Source organism: Mustela erminea, chromosome 1, assembly GCF_009829155.1.
Source record: "Mustela erminea isolate mMusErm1 chromosome 1, mMusErm1.Pri, whole genome shotgun sequence".
Taxonomy (NCBI): domain Eukaryota; kingdom Metazoa; phylum Chordata; class Mammalia; order Carnivora; family Mustelidae; genus Mustela; species Mustela erminea.
Genome location: NC_045614.1, coordinates 33938968 through 33953955, shown reverse-complemented (window position 1 = coordinate 33953955; position 14988 = coordinate 33938968). Strand labels below are relative to the sequence as shown.

At 42.4% G+C, this 14988-nt stretch overlaps 1 protein-coding gene across 18 annotated transcripts in view; it reads left to right on the top strand.

Moving 5' to 3' along the window:
• Positions 1–14988, top strand: part of MAGI1 (membrane associated guanylate kinase, WW and PDZ domain containing 1) — a 631665-nt gene that overhangs the window by 120238 nt on the left and 496439 nt on the right. The window lies entirely within an intron of this gene.

Genomic DNA, 14988 nt, shown 5'->3' with positions numbered 1-14988 from the left:
GTTCCCAATTACATCTATCTCTTAGCAAAGCTACTCTGTTAAGTCTTTAGTTTAATAGCAAAAACTACTTAATAATAATGCTTTCTATATTGAGTTATTCCAAGTAATTGTAGCCAAACACAGACATAAAGTTATGAGCCAGAATTGTGTAGATATAATCTGGGTTTGCTTATCTTGCTAGGGGTCCCCAAATCCCTGAAATAAAGCTGATAGCACCCACTTTGAGAAGCGGTGGGTCTTAATTTTGACACAGGCCCTTCATTGATGGTGTCTGTGCAGGAAGAGAGATTTTATACTTGGGAATGCAGTTTGAAGGGATTCTCAGGAGGGGAGACATTGTGAGAAGAAAGGATCCCGTAATAAGAATTCATATACTCTCCTTGGAAATAGTCACACTTTAACTTGATTCCCAGTCGTACATGAGGTTGGCATTATAAAAGGCTTAGAAAATGGGCTCTTTTATCATAGCTGGAAGTCATCCTCTATATTTTTAAACCATAAACTTACCACTTTTATTAAAAAAGTGTTCTGCATCAGCATAACATGCTTGGAATGAGCCGACTTCTGAGTTCTAGCCCCACTGGGCTGCAGGGGAAATGAGGGACCCATGATGGTTTTTACGGTTCATGACCGAGAGAATCTTACCATGATAAGGCCATTGGAACGTGGCCCGGACGGGTCTGTTGGAAAGACGGATCCCAGCTTTGCTGGCTACGGAGTCGTAATCTATTTTCTGTTGGACGGCTTTGTTATCAGCTTTTCCTTAGCTGATTTTTAGAAACTAACTGATTCCAAGAGAGAATGAGCGAGCGGTACAGGAGATAATTTGTAGCTACAGTTAAAAATTTGTTCATTGGGGGCACCTGGGTGGCTCAGTTGGTTGGGCCGCTGCCTTTAGCTCAGGTCATGATCCCAGGGTCCTGGGACTGAATCCCATGTTGGGCTCTCTGCTCAGCAGGGAAACTGCTTCTCCCTCTGCCTCTGCCTGCCTCTCTGCCTACTTGTGATCTCTCTCTCTCTCTGTCAAATAAATAAATAAGTAATCTTTAAAAAAATTTGTTCATTGTATAAACATTAAGGATCATCGTGGACGAGATTGGCAGAGGGAAGAGCGTTAAATAGCAGGAGGAAGACGTTGGTGTTCTGTTTGGTGGACATTCTCCTGTATTCCGCGTCTGAGGGTTTCGTACTATGTGCTATGTGTGAGCTAGCCAAACAGTCAATATTTAGTCTCATTAGTTTGAATTTATTTACCAGGAACTTTCCCTCAGGGTGTGTGTGTTGATGATATGTGTGGCATCTGGCTCATTCTTTCTGGGTTAACTTAGATTCTTTTTGTCTTTTTGAGCTCTGCTCGTGTGGGGTTTGCTGTCGGATGAGTAAGAGTATCAGAGAGTGATGAGTGCTGGCAAGAAAGTAAAACAGGGGAAGCCCAGAGCGGGGGAGAGGGTGGGGGAACATGCGGCAGGCTCCCTGGAGGAGGTGAGGTTTGAGTTTAGACACAAATACAGGGTCAAGCCAGGCATGTGGTTATCAGGGAGCCAGTGTTTCCTGCAGAGGATTGGCAAGCGTCAAGGCCTCGAAGTGGGAATAAGGCTCAAAAAGTCCCGGAGGTTTGAAGAAGGTAATTGGGGTGGAAAAGGAAGAGCTTGAAACCGGCTCAAAGGCCATCGGAGTGAAGTTACGCGAAGGATGATTAATGGTGATTCCATATGAAGATTCAGGGCTGTGGGACGTGATGTCGCAGGAACTCTCAAGTCTTTAGCCTGAAAGATGTCAAGCCTTTTTAAGGGCCATTTCCAAAGAGCAGAATAGTCTAGATTTAAAAATAATAGCTGCTTTTGCTTTTAATGGGTCCTCTTTTTTTCAAATATGCTTCTATTTCAATAGCCAAAACTTGACTGGCTGAGCCATTACAGGCTGGAGAGGAAGCAGGAGTGAAAGCACGTTGTGTAAGTGGTAACCTTCAAAGGACTTGGCACTGGAGACTTGAGTTTGAGCCTGAGTTTTGTCACTGACAACCTATAGGACTTGGGATCAGTAATGTCACCTCATTAGAACCCAGTCTATAAAAAGATGGTGATACCCAACCGCTAGTGTTACCCGAAGGGGATATGGGATATATCTGATGGGATTGACATGTATAAAATGTTTATTTTGTATAATGTTACATATCGTGCCATATTTGCAACCAAAGGGAGCTAAGAAGTAATATTCTTAGCAACTTGAAAAATCTAATTAAGGGTTCTCTTTAGGCAGTAGAGCAGAACTAATTTTATTTTTGTAATCAAGCTATTTCTTTTTTAAAATCCTAAACTTTCACGGAGAAGAGCTTCTTCCAGTGGTTTCTTTCTTTTCCTTCTTTTTTCTTTGAGGCAAGAGTATTTTCACTGAATTTGTACGTCCATGCTGGAGACAATAGGGGAATCTCATTTTTTTTCACCGTGCTTCAGGTGCAGAAGAATATTATCAAGTTCTTTATAAAAGCTTACTTGGAAGACCGTGGACTTTGGCTTAGGATCATATTTTCTTTTCTTTGTGTTTGGTATTTCCCTTGAGAGGGTAGTGGAAGCATTGACTTTGGCGGACACGAAAGGCAGAAATGGGGGCATCTGGGTGGTTCAGTCAGTTAAGCGTCTGCCTTCGACTTGGATCATGATCTTGGAATCCTGGAATCGAGCCCCATGTGGGGCTCCCTGCTCAGTGGGAAGTCAGCTTCTCTCTCTCTCTCTCAAATAAATAAATAAATAAAATCTTTAAAAAAAAAAAAAAGGGCAGGAATGAATGGACCCTTTACTACAATTGGCCATTTTTGTGCTGAAATCCTTCCTTGTCCTAATCTCCCTGTCTAACCCTAACGTCCCTTAAGTCCAGCCCTAGTGATTCTTTCTACCTGAAGCATTTACCTGCTCTTCTGACCCATCTGGTTCCCTTCCCTCCTTGAATTACTTCTATGCAAAGTGTCTCCCCTTCCTAGTTTAGACCTACTGCAAATAATGCATTCTCTTTACTGTTAGATGCTGTTATTTTCAACATGTGCCATCACGATAACAGTGTATTTTCAGGAAGAATAACAACACATGCCAACATTATTAGTAATAAAAAACACGTGTTCCAATATAGACATGTTTAAAAAAAAAAAAAAGCCAAGTGGACAAAAGCAAGGTTATAGTTTTGAAAAGGGGATATTTTAATTGTGCATAAAATATCCCAGAAGTTGAATTATTTCAGCATTCTTTAAACACTGAGAGAACGCTTTCCTTGTGCCCAGAAGCTGCACATAATCTGTTAGATGACAAGTCTGTCCTGATCTTTGTGACATGCTCCCTTGTTTGGATTTGTAACTGTTGACTACTGTATAGTATAATTTGAATGGTGTGAAGTCCTCCAACTAAGTTATTAGACTACCTTTTGTCCTTTTTCTGTACCCTCTGGGCACTGATACCCTGAATGTCCAACATAGACCCATGCTGGAGTGCAAACTGTTTTGGTTCCCCATGCATGATGGGTATAAATACAGAAATTGAGGGTAAGCCTTTAGAAATGGAATAATTTCACAGAGCAGTTGTACCTCTGTCATGTTTCATAATAAAACAAAATTTGAGGCTTGTATTTTGCATACGTTTTCTCTTTATTTTTCTAGTAATTTATTTTTTATTTGTATTTTGATACTTTTGGCAATAAACCCCGGATGCTTCCCCACAAATGGTCTGAGGAGTGCTGCTCTAAAGCCGTACTTTCCAGCCCTGGTTGCAGAAGACACTGACCTGGAAGAGTTTTTAAAGAAACGTCCGTGCTGGGGATCATACCACACATCAGGAATTTTTTCTCTTTTTGATGTTTTTTTTTTTTTTTTTTTAAGATTTCATTTATTTATTTGACAGAGAGAGATCACAAGCAGGCAGAGAGGCAGGCAGAGAGAGAGAGAGGAGGAAGCAGGCTCCCCGCTGAGCAGAGAGCCCGATGTGGGACTCCATCCCAGGACCCCGAGATCATGACCTGAGCCGAAGGCAGCGGCTTAACCCACTGAGCCACCCAGGCGCCCCTGACGTGTTTTTTAAAACCCCTATGCTTATAGTAATGTTGGGTTAAGGTTGAGGTCCCCTGTGCGGAGCCCCTGACATTTTGTTGAGCTGTTTGTGAATACTCGGTTTCCACAGAATTTGGGGAAGTGTCCATGATGAGGCCCTTCTGTCTCCTTTTACCTGCTCAAACTTTGGGTCAAGATGTTGTCCGAAGGGGAGGCGGTCACTGCCTTTCTGCTTGTTCCCCCTTCGCATGTGCCAGGTGCTTTCTGTACGTGGGGATCAGCTCCTGGCTCTGTCCTCGCTGAGCTTCTGGTCTGGTAGGGGTGGGGTGAGGTGAGTGCCTGTAAATCAGGTTATGGACTGAATGGGCAGGGGACAAAGACCAGGAGAATGAGAGGGAGGTAGAGATGGCGATAACAGAGCCAGGACATTCTGGGCTGAGGGATCGTAGAAACGCAGTCCTAGTTGGATGGGGGTGTGCTCATGGACAGTGGTGGGAGTTGGACTGGGAGGGGCATTCAGGGTCAGACCACAAAGCCCTGAAGGCCATGGTAAGAGGTTTGGATTTTATTCCAAGGGCAAGCTGTTTTGGGGTTTTGAATAGGCAGTGAGCTTCCCGTCACCCTTGTTGACATTTCACAGGTTGAATAACCCTTTGGAGATGTTGTAGGTGAGAAGGGCCTTGCGATTAGGTGGCCTAATCACTCCCTCCTAGTCCTGAGACTGTGATTGTGGGTCAAGCAGGCAAAATAGAAAATAAGGTAGTGCCAGCCACGTGGGCCCATCTTTCGTATTTTGTGGTGCCAGCAGGCACCGACGTGCAGTGTTGCTGCTCTGTCTGGTATTAGTTGGGAAGGTAAGAGCCAAATCAAAAAGTTGTATAATCCCAATGACTTCCCCGAAGATGAAGTGTGTTCCTGTCTGGTTTACGAGATCTCCATGGTCTCAAGGAATTTAAAATTATATTCTGTGCTCGGTTTTAGGCAAACTGAAAATTGGGCCATTTATAAAAAGCACTTAGGAACTTTGATTAAAGCAAAGCAGCTGACAAAGGAATAAAAACAAAAGCCTTCCAGGAAATACCTTCTTTCTTCTTGTTTAGGGGAACTGATCTCTGGGGAAAGGGTGTATATTTGTGTGTGTGGACTCTCTTGGTTGTAGGACACTTGATAATGACATTCCTTGAGTCCTTTCTGGGGGCTAGGGATTTAATGCCCTTCTGACCTGTGAGGTGAGGAACTACTATTATCTCTGTTTTGGAGATGTGGAAACTGTACTCTGGAGAGAAGAAATGACTTGCCCAAGGTCACGCCCAACTAGGCAATGGCATCGTGGGCATGCAAACCTGGGTCTCTTCCCTGTGCTCTTGTTCACTGTTCCTGCATCACCTTAAGACTTCAAGGCAAGGATCACTTGCTAAATGTGGATAAACATAATTTTTTTTTTAACCCAATTGACGCTGTGGCCTTCTTCCAGCCATCTCCAGATACCCATGGCCCCTTTTGTTCTCTTCCTCTGATCTTTAATTTCTGATTCTCTTAAAGCTCCTTAGGGCAATTTTAATTTTCTCTTATGTTTCCTGTGGTTAATAGCAATGTTGGAAGGTCAGTGCTGCCGGTCTGGTCCTAACTCTCTCTCGCTTGAGATGAAGGCTTGCATTCCTGCCCAAAGCTTCTCCCTGGTGGGGAGCATGCGCAGTTTTCCTTTCAGCACTCAGGTGCTAGCAGCAAACTCAAGCAGCCCCGCCCCATTTGCAGAGGCGCTGGGAGAGCCCTGGTAGTCTCTCTCCCAAATTGGGATAAGGGGGAGGGAGCCGCAGGCTGGTACAGGTAAGAGAGCCCAAGCTGTGTTTCTTCACAGCTAACAACACTCAGCCCTACTGCTTCAGCCTCCAGCAGGACCATGGGAGCTTCCTGTAGGAGTGAATGTCTCCCTTTGGGGGTTAACCAGTACATATTCAAGAGCCTCTGTGGGCTCTGTCTTCTTGTATGCCTTGGAATTTCATCGTGAAGGAACCATCTTGGCTCTTTTGCTTTTACTCTACTCCTTGAAGCTAGACTTCCAGTTAGAAGGGTGGCAGCCTGTGGCTTCTCTAGTTAGTAGAGACTCTGGAGGTAGGAGTGGTGTCCAGAGACCAAGTTCTCTGCAAAGACAGGCAAGGCTCAGAGATGCGAGAGAATTCTCTCTCCTTCACTTTTTTCTTCTGTTGGCACAGGACTCATATACCAACCTGTAGGATTGTTCAGGGAAACAGAAGCAAATCTAGATCCTTCCGCTCTGGAGGTAGAAGTGGTGTCCAGAGACCAAGTTCTCTGCAAAGACAAACAAGGCTCAGAGATGTGAGAGAATTCTCTCTCCTTCACTTTTGATTTCTTCTGTTGGCACAGGACTCACATACCAACCTGTAGGATTGTTCAGGGAAGCAGAAGCAAATCTAGATCCTTCCGCTCTGGAGGTAGGAGTGGTGTCCAGCGACCAAGTTCTCTGCAAAGTCAAGCAAGGCTCAGAGATGCGAGAGAATTCTCTCCTTCACTTTTGCCTTCCTTCTGTTGGCACAGGACTCACATACCAACCTGTAGGATTGTTCAGGAAGCAGAAGCAAATCTAGATCCTTCCGCTCCGTGATGCTGTATTAAAAGTTATCATTAATCCACATTAGAGAGCTCTCACAAAGAGGTTTTGTCATTGTGTTCTTTCCTGTTTAGTATCATGGGGAAAAATGACAAAGGGTGTTGTCCTTTTGGGAAGAATAGTCTTGGTAATTCTTTCTGTATGGTGAAAATGGTGCTTTTTAATAATAATGAATTTGGAGACCTGGTGGGTATCTTCTGAAGCAGAAAGAGCATGTACTGGTAAAAGCGATAATTATTGGAACTCTGTGGGAGAGCAGGCATTTGTGGGAATTTTTAGGCATTCTTGGATACATAAATGCAAATTCGCGGAGGTCGGTTAGGAAATGAGAACAGTAGAATTAGTCTATACAAAATTTGCTGTTTTCCCAGAAACTGGGGATTGGACCAGAGCCCTGGTATAGCTTGAACAGAAGTTATTTGTGTGTGTAGATAAACGATTTGCACCATTCTGGAGCTCAACAGAAATATTTTTCAATAGGAAAAAAAAACCTCTTGCTGTAGCCGTTCTTTCTTTTCCACAGCGGTGGCAAGCAGCGAGGGAGAGAATGTTTTTAATTGAAATCACAGAACTTCATCTCCGCCAACTTTCAATTGCTTCCCCTGTGCCGCATTTTGCCAGAGTTTCAAACAAGCCTGTACAAGAAAGGAAAAGAATGTGGTATTCACAGATACTAAAACACTGTGAAAACAACGCTGATATCTCGAGCTAATTTAGTCACTGGGCTTCTCTCTCCACTCCACAGAGGCTGAACAGAACTGTGATTCATGCGCTGGCTCTCCGCGCCCCCGTCTCCGAGCTGGCCCTCCCGAATGCCACTCTTCATCTCTGCAAGGCCCGCCCTGCCTTACTTGCCCTTTGCCCGCGGTGGCCTCACCTTTTCCTTTCTTGTCTGTTGATTATTTTGGTTACAGATCTTTTGTGTAAGATTCTCAGTTGTGAGTAGTACAAAGCTCATGAGCAAAAGTAGGAAGGGTTATATTTGAAGGGTACCTGAGAGTACCCAAGGTAAGGGATATTGTCAAGCCTTAGAAACACCCTGGGACTCAAGACTCGGAACTTGTTGTCAGTTTTTCCTGTAGGTGTCTTTCCTTCCCCTCCTGAATGTGCTCTTCCTTTGTTCTTCTCTTAAAATAGACTGTTCTGCCTTCCGGAACAGAGACCAGCTACCCACATCTCTCAGCATACATTTCTTCCAGGCTCCGGCAGGCTGAGGTTGGAATCTCTTAGTTCTTGTTGTAAGTTTCAGGGAGAAAGAACTATGATTGGTTCATAAGATTGGTCAATGAACTGTGACCAGTGCCGTGGAGTTCCATGCAACTATGGCCGTTGGGAGTGTGTCTGTTTTGACTAGTAGATTGGGGTGAGACAATGGCTAGGTAAGTGTGTGTGTATGTGGGGGGCAGGGTATTTACCAGGGAACCCAGGGGGGTTCTCCACAGTCGGATTTTATGCTCGTTTGTTGGACCTCTTATTTACTGCCCCCCATCTCAACTCCAGCTTCATTGGAACCTAGTCATATTGTGGTGAGCATTTACATGCATGGTGTTGGACAGCCAGGTACAGGCAAGGAATTGTGTCCAGTATACTTTAGTAAGTATTTATTGAGTGCCTATTGTATGCTGAGCCCTATGTCTAGTCTGATACTAGAGAACTGATACATGCCTCATTTTATTTTCATCTACACCTTCATTACTTCTTCCCAGTTACAACCCTGTGTTCTCTGTCAAGCTCTTACCCATTATGCTCATCATGGTGAGTGAGAAGTTATTTTGAAGGTTGGTTAGTGATGTTTGAGTTACACCTTTCACGTCCTATTTGGTGTGATTTAAAGAGTTAATGAATTCAAAGAAGCCTGACATATGAAAGATTAAAGTAAGAAATGCATGTGTCTTTGCAGTAATATCCAAGGTATAACGAATGGGTATGTACTGCCTATCACTTGTCCCAAAGACATGCAAAGCAAAATTTCCCAGTCAGATGGAAAGCTCATTTTATTCTTGGTTCAGGTGATTGTAATCATGGGGCGCATAATAATGTGAAAACTGATCTGAAATTCTTCTTTGAACTTTAATTATTCTCTTTGATATAAGTGTACAAGTGATTAACTCCAAGATATGTGATAAACATTCCTTTCCTGTTTTCTTTGGAAACAAGATGTGGATTTCCATGGATATAAGGCCATTTTAGCACACTCATTTTGGACTTGACGAAGACTTCTATGGTATCTGGAAAAATTAATGCATCATGGAGAGTTTGTTTTAATTTGCATTCCTTAATCCGTTTTCACTTTAATCCCCCTTTTGCAAGTCTAATTCAAAATGTAAGCAAGTTAGCTGAAGTATATTAGAAATTATATTAAAAATCTCTGTGGGGTCTTTGGTGTATGTATGCAGAATTAACATTGATGCCAAGGTCCTTGCTATAAATTAATTTTCCAGCAGAGAAAGTGAGGAGAGCTCGTAATTGTTCCTTCTGTTTCCAGCCTTCTTCATTTTATTCCTCTGCTATTGTCTGTAAGAGATTTTAACCCAGACATGTCAAAAGGGATGGTAGTTTTGGGCATGGGTCTTATTTCCGCTGTCCATCAGCACTGCTGAACGCATCTTCTTTTCACCTGAGGTTGACATTCTTCTGTGTTCCTGTTCAGATTCCATGGGATCTGTTTATATTTCATGGTACGCGCATTTCTTCAGACGAATGACCATAAAGTTGCATGTTATCAGTAAGAATTATGGAGAGGAAATGGAGCTCCATAACTGTGGACTTCCTACCTCTGATGGCTGATTTCATGGAGCTGGATTCTCTTGCTGTGGATTTCACAGTGTGAATACAATTTCTGTTTCTGAAAGACGGTCATCTTATCCCGAGCATTTATTCTTAGGTATTCTACAGAGAGAAAGAGCTATTTATGGCTATATCTTGAATTAAATATTTAGACATAGGGAGCAAATACTTGTCTTTCCTGAAGACAATATGCCTTTAAGAGTGGTTCATGGAGTAGAATGTTGGGGAAGTGCTTAAATGCTTTTCATTAATTTTCTAAAGCAAGAGTGATACATGTTTATTACAGAAATATTTGGATGGACAGACCCCTTCCCCTACAGTTGCTTGTAACCTCATCAATCAAATGTACCCAATATTATGCTTTTGGGGTATGTTATTCCAGATATATTGTATATGTATGGCTAAAGCTAAAATTTATATTGAGGTATATACACTTTGCTACTTGAATTTCTAGTTCCTAATAAATCATGAACGTGTTGCCTTGTCCCAAAAAAGCCAAAAACCATAAAACAAATGCACATGATTTTACACTGTCATTTTAAAGGTTTGCTTAGTATCTCATTGTATGACATTATTAATATAGCTTTTTCCTTATTTCCAGTTGTCTTGATTATTTCCAGGTTTTCACGTTGTTAAACAACTCCGTGATGAACATCCTCACAGCTGTATCTTTGCCCACATGATTAATGACTTTACTGGAAGTGCTTCCCAGATGCAGAATTCCTGAATGCAATGTTTTCCTAAGGTTTTGTTTTTCGAAATCACATTTAACCAAAGTATCCTCTGTTGAGAACTTGCCATCAGCTCTGGGCACATTTGCCCTTTTATTGGGACTACAGCTGCTGCCGCATGTCACGATGATTACTGTTTAACATTCTGGTGGTTTCAGTTTTTTTGTTTTTTTTTTTAAAGATTTTATTTATTTATTTGACAGAGAGAGAGATCACAAGTAGGCAGACGGGCAGGTAGAGAGAGAGGAAGAGAGAGGAAGGGAAGCAGGCTCCCTGCTGAGCAGAGAGCCCGACGCAGGGCTCGATCCCAGGACCCTGGGATCATGATCTGGGCCAAAGGCAGAGGCTTAACCCACTGAGCCACCCAGGTGCCCCAGTGGTTTCAGTTTTGATTGAGACTCCGTTATCTTCCTTACCCCTGTCTTCTACTTGTGCCTCGTGTTGAGGTCTGTTGCAACGTTGGCCTTTGGCCATGGCCTTTAGGGAGAAAAATTCACAGCTGGTAGAAATGTGATCTGGTCGGGGCTTCCTCAGCTGGGCTCCTGGGTGTTGCTGATCTGATCCTCTTTGAGTATCCCTTCTGAGTGTGACAGGCGTGCCCTGGTAGTGAGTCAGTGTTCCTCTCCACACTGGAGGAGCGCCAAGTGTTTCCATTGCAAAGGCACCAGGTATCTCTGAGTTTCTAAGGCGGCTAGGCAATGCTGAATAATTAATTGGTTTCCAGGAGATATTACTTGCTACAGTTGGATATTCCTTTGGGTTTTCTTCCAAGTATAGTTTGATTATTGAGAAATCCTTCTAGATGATAAAGATGTTTCGAAGTGTGTTGATGGCACAGATAGGCATTGTTTTTCAATATTAATATGGAGGGTAATTTGACTTAATTTTGGATGTGGCTTCACCATTTAGATGATTTTGATTTTAGCTGTTAACCATACATTGGCACTTCAGATTGTAATTAATTTAGCTTAAGTTATTCCCTTTGATAAAAAAAAAAGCTGCAGGATAGACGGTTATTAATCATATCAGGATTCTTTGTAGGGGTTTGCAGAGAAAAAATTTGATTACTGTGTGCAAAGTAGTGACGGTTGGGTCTTGCCTTCCAGAATGAATGATAGTAATTTTGAGAATTCTGGCCTCTGACTCTGAGGTGACAGTTTGATTCTGAACCTCAAGGTGCCACTTACACAAACCCATACCAGCAAATGCTATGCATCTATCACTTTTTTTTTTTTAAAGGAGGCTTAACACCCAGTGCAGAGCTTAAACTCATGCCTTCGAGATCAAGAGTCACATGCTCCCCTGACTTTGCTAGCCATGCGCCCTTTCCCTTTATAAACTGAACTCTGCCCCTAACCTGGGGCTCAAACTTATGACCCTGAGCTCAAGAGTTGTGTGCTCCAGTGACTGAGCTAGCCAGGCACCCCGGCATGTTTTGTTCTTTAATGTCTGGGTCAAGGCATTGGGTGGAGAGAAAAGGGATTGACACAGAGGTATTGCGTTTTTAATTTATTTTTATTTAAAGGAATTTTTTTTTTTAAAGCTATTTATTTGGGGCACCTGGGTGGCTCAGTGAGTTAAAGCCTCTGCCTTGGGCTCAGATCATGGTCCCAGGGTCCTGGGATCGAGCCCCACCTCGGGCTCTCTGCTCAGCGGGCAGCCTGATTCCTCCTCTCTCTCTGCCTGCCTCTCTGCCTGCTTGTGATTTCTGTCCGTCAAATAAATAAATAAAATCTTAAAAAAAAAAAAGGCTATTTATTTGTGAGGGAGACAGAGAGTGCACGAGCACAATGTGGGACGGGCAGAGGGAGAGAGAGGAGAATCCCAAGGAGTCTCTGAGCTGAGTGCAGAACCTGATGCTGGGCTCCATCCCCTGACCCCAAGATCACAACCTCGAGATCACAACCTGAGCCAAAACTAAGAGTTGGAGCCTAACTGATTGTGCCAGCCAGGTACCCCTAGTTTTAATCAATCAATCAATCAATCAATCAGTTAAGAATGTGTGTGTGTGGTGCAGAGGGAGAGAACCTTCAAGCAGACTCCCTGCTGAGCGTGGAGTCCTCTGCGGGGCTCTATCCTTGACTCACGAGATCATGACCTGAGCTGAAACCAAGAGCCTGATGCTTAATCAGCTGAGCCCTCTAGGTGCACTGAGGTCCTGAAGTTTTAAATTAGACGTTCTGTCTAATGTACTGGCTGTATCCATCTAGGGAGCAAGTGCTGGCACTGCCCACTTACAAGGCACATTTGTGGAAGAGGTATGGTCTCTTTTACCCCCGGCAGTTTACTCCACCCCATCATGAAATTAAGGGCTCATGGATTAATTGTCAACTTTTGCAAGATCATTTACATATTGCTAAGTCTTCCATGATTACACAAATAGCTAAAAAAGGGATGTGTTTTTTTTTTAATTAATAACATTATTAAAAGTCACCATTTCCAATCCTTGTTATTGTTCAGTCCTATTTGGATATGTCACAATGATGGGTGTGTGTTATTTTGACCTCTTGTGAAGGTTCCATGACAACAGTAAACATTCAGTTTGCAGGTTTTCATTAGGCAATAAATCTGGGTGATGCAAGCGGCCTCAGCCTGCACTAAAGATGTGTTGTGAAATTTCTCATGCCAGAAGAGACACTCATAGTTGGGATTGGCGTGTTCAAGGCCACTGACAGTGATGACAGAATTCTCCTTTTGGACTTGACATCAGAGAGAGTTTGTGGCTCATTGGGTTCTCTATTGCCTGGGTATGTCTTATTTTGGCTTCATTTGATGGTTTGCACCATTGATGGAGGTGGTTCCTGTTCTTCTCAAGGAATCTCTTTGCAGAATACGCTTGGTTTTTTTTTTTTTCTTATACTAACTCTCAAATAAAAAATAGCCAAAAAAACCCCAAAAAACAAATCCTAGAATTCAACATCATTGCTAAGGCTAAGAATACTTTATAATAGGATTTCCAGTCAAGATTGCTGCCTTTCCAAAACCTATACTATTTTGGCAAAATTTTCATGGGGTGATTTACTTTCCTTCTTTCCTTCCTTCCTTTCAAAACAAACAAACAAACATGGCAGTGCTCGGCTGGTTCCGTCTGCAGAGTATGCGATTCTTGATCATAGGGTCATAAGTTCAAGCTTCAGTCTGGTGTAGAGATTACTCAAAAAACAAACAAACAAACAAACAAAACAAAACCTTAAAAGACAATATGGGTCCCAGCTTTCACCAAAGAACAGCCAAGTATCAGTGGTATGTTTTACTAGTATGGTGTAATGGAAATCACAGCTGATTGGTAGTCACATGGGCCTGTTTTAACCTCTTGTACTGTTGTTTACTAATTGTGTGACTTTGGGCAACTCACATAACCTTTCCAAAACTCCATTTTTTTTTTCACTGTTAGAAATCTCAATGTTCATGTGTATTAGGGATTATGGCAAAAATTGCAGTGTTATCTCCCATATTCCTCTTAGAGTATGACTTGGACCCTCCTTCTATGGGAAGGTAGGGGATTGTGGTGTCTGTGTACCTTTTCTTTGTGTCATAGGAGTTTGTGCTGATGGTGGAAATGCCAAGATGGGGGTCATCAAACATGATAGAGTTTCCACTTGCTTGTCTTGAGACATTGATTCTGGTATCCATCTACTAGGCTGTGAGAAATTCAAGCCGCCACCTTGAACGCCAGCTGTTCATGAGTGTTGCAGTGTTCAACCCTTGCTGAGGTTCCAGACCTTCCTAGCCCCTAGCTGTGGAGTTACCTCCATTTTCCCAGAGGAGGCTCCAGATGTCAAGGAGCAGAAACAAGACATTTCCATCAGGTTCTATATAAAATCTTGACTCACAGAAATTTTGAAAGATACAATTATTGTTGCCCTTTTTTTTTTTTTTTAAGGTGAACTACGCCCAATGTGGGGCTTAAACTCACAACCCCAAGATCAAAAGTTGCATGCCCTAGGCCCAAGTCAGCCAGGTGCCCTACCTTGTTCTCTTTTTTCCGGTGGCAAGTAATTGACATAGAACATGTTATTAATTTCAGGTGTACAGTGTAATGATTTCCTATTTGTGTATATTATGAGACCATTACCACATAAAGTCTCATTAGTATCCATTACTATAGATGAATTTTTTTTTCTTGTGGTGAGGACTTTGAACATCTAGTATTATTATCTTAAGCCGTGATGTTTTGGGATGTTTATTATGTAGCAGTAGATAAACAGAACAAGTTTATTGTGAGATTCAAATGAAACAGTAATTATCTTTCTAGGTTTGATGGCTGTCTGACCTTGGGCAAGATATTTAACTTTTCTGTGGGGTTTTTCTCCCACTTAACTTTAAATGGGACCAATAGTATCTCCCTCTTAAACTTATTATGTGAAATAGTGATTTAATACTCCTTAGATACTCACTAAATGTTAGTTGTCATCATTTTCCTTTAACCTGTATTGTTGGAAACCGAGAATATATGGAGACTTATGTTCATTGTAATTATGATTTTTTAATGAATAAATGAAATAAATTTTAAGTGCCTTTCTCTAGGCAAGAAACTAGTGGGGCTTTTGGATATCAAAGTTTGAATGTAATGTTCATGAATTGAAAATAATGAAAAAAGGGCGCCCGGGTGGCTCAGTGGGTTGGGCCGCTGCCTTCGGCTCAGGTCATGATCTCAGGGTCCTGGGATCGAGCCACGCATCGGGCTCTCTGCTCCGCAGGGAGCCTGCTTCCTCCTCTCTCTCTCTGCCTGCCTCTCTGTGCTTGTGATCTCTCTCTGTCAAATAAATAAATAAATAAATCTAAAAAAAAAAAAAAAAGAAAGTAATTAA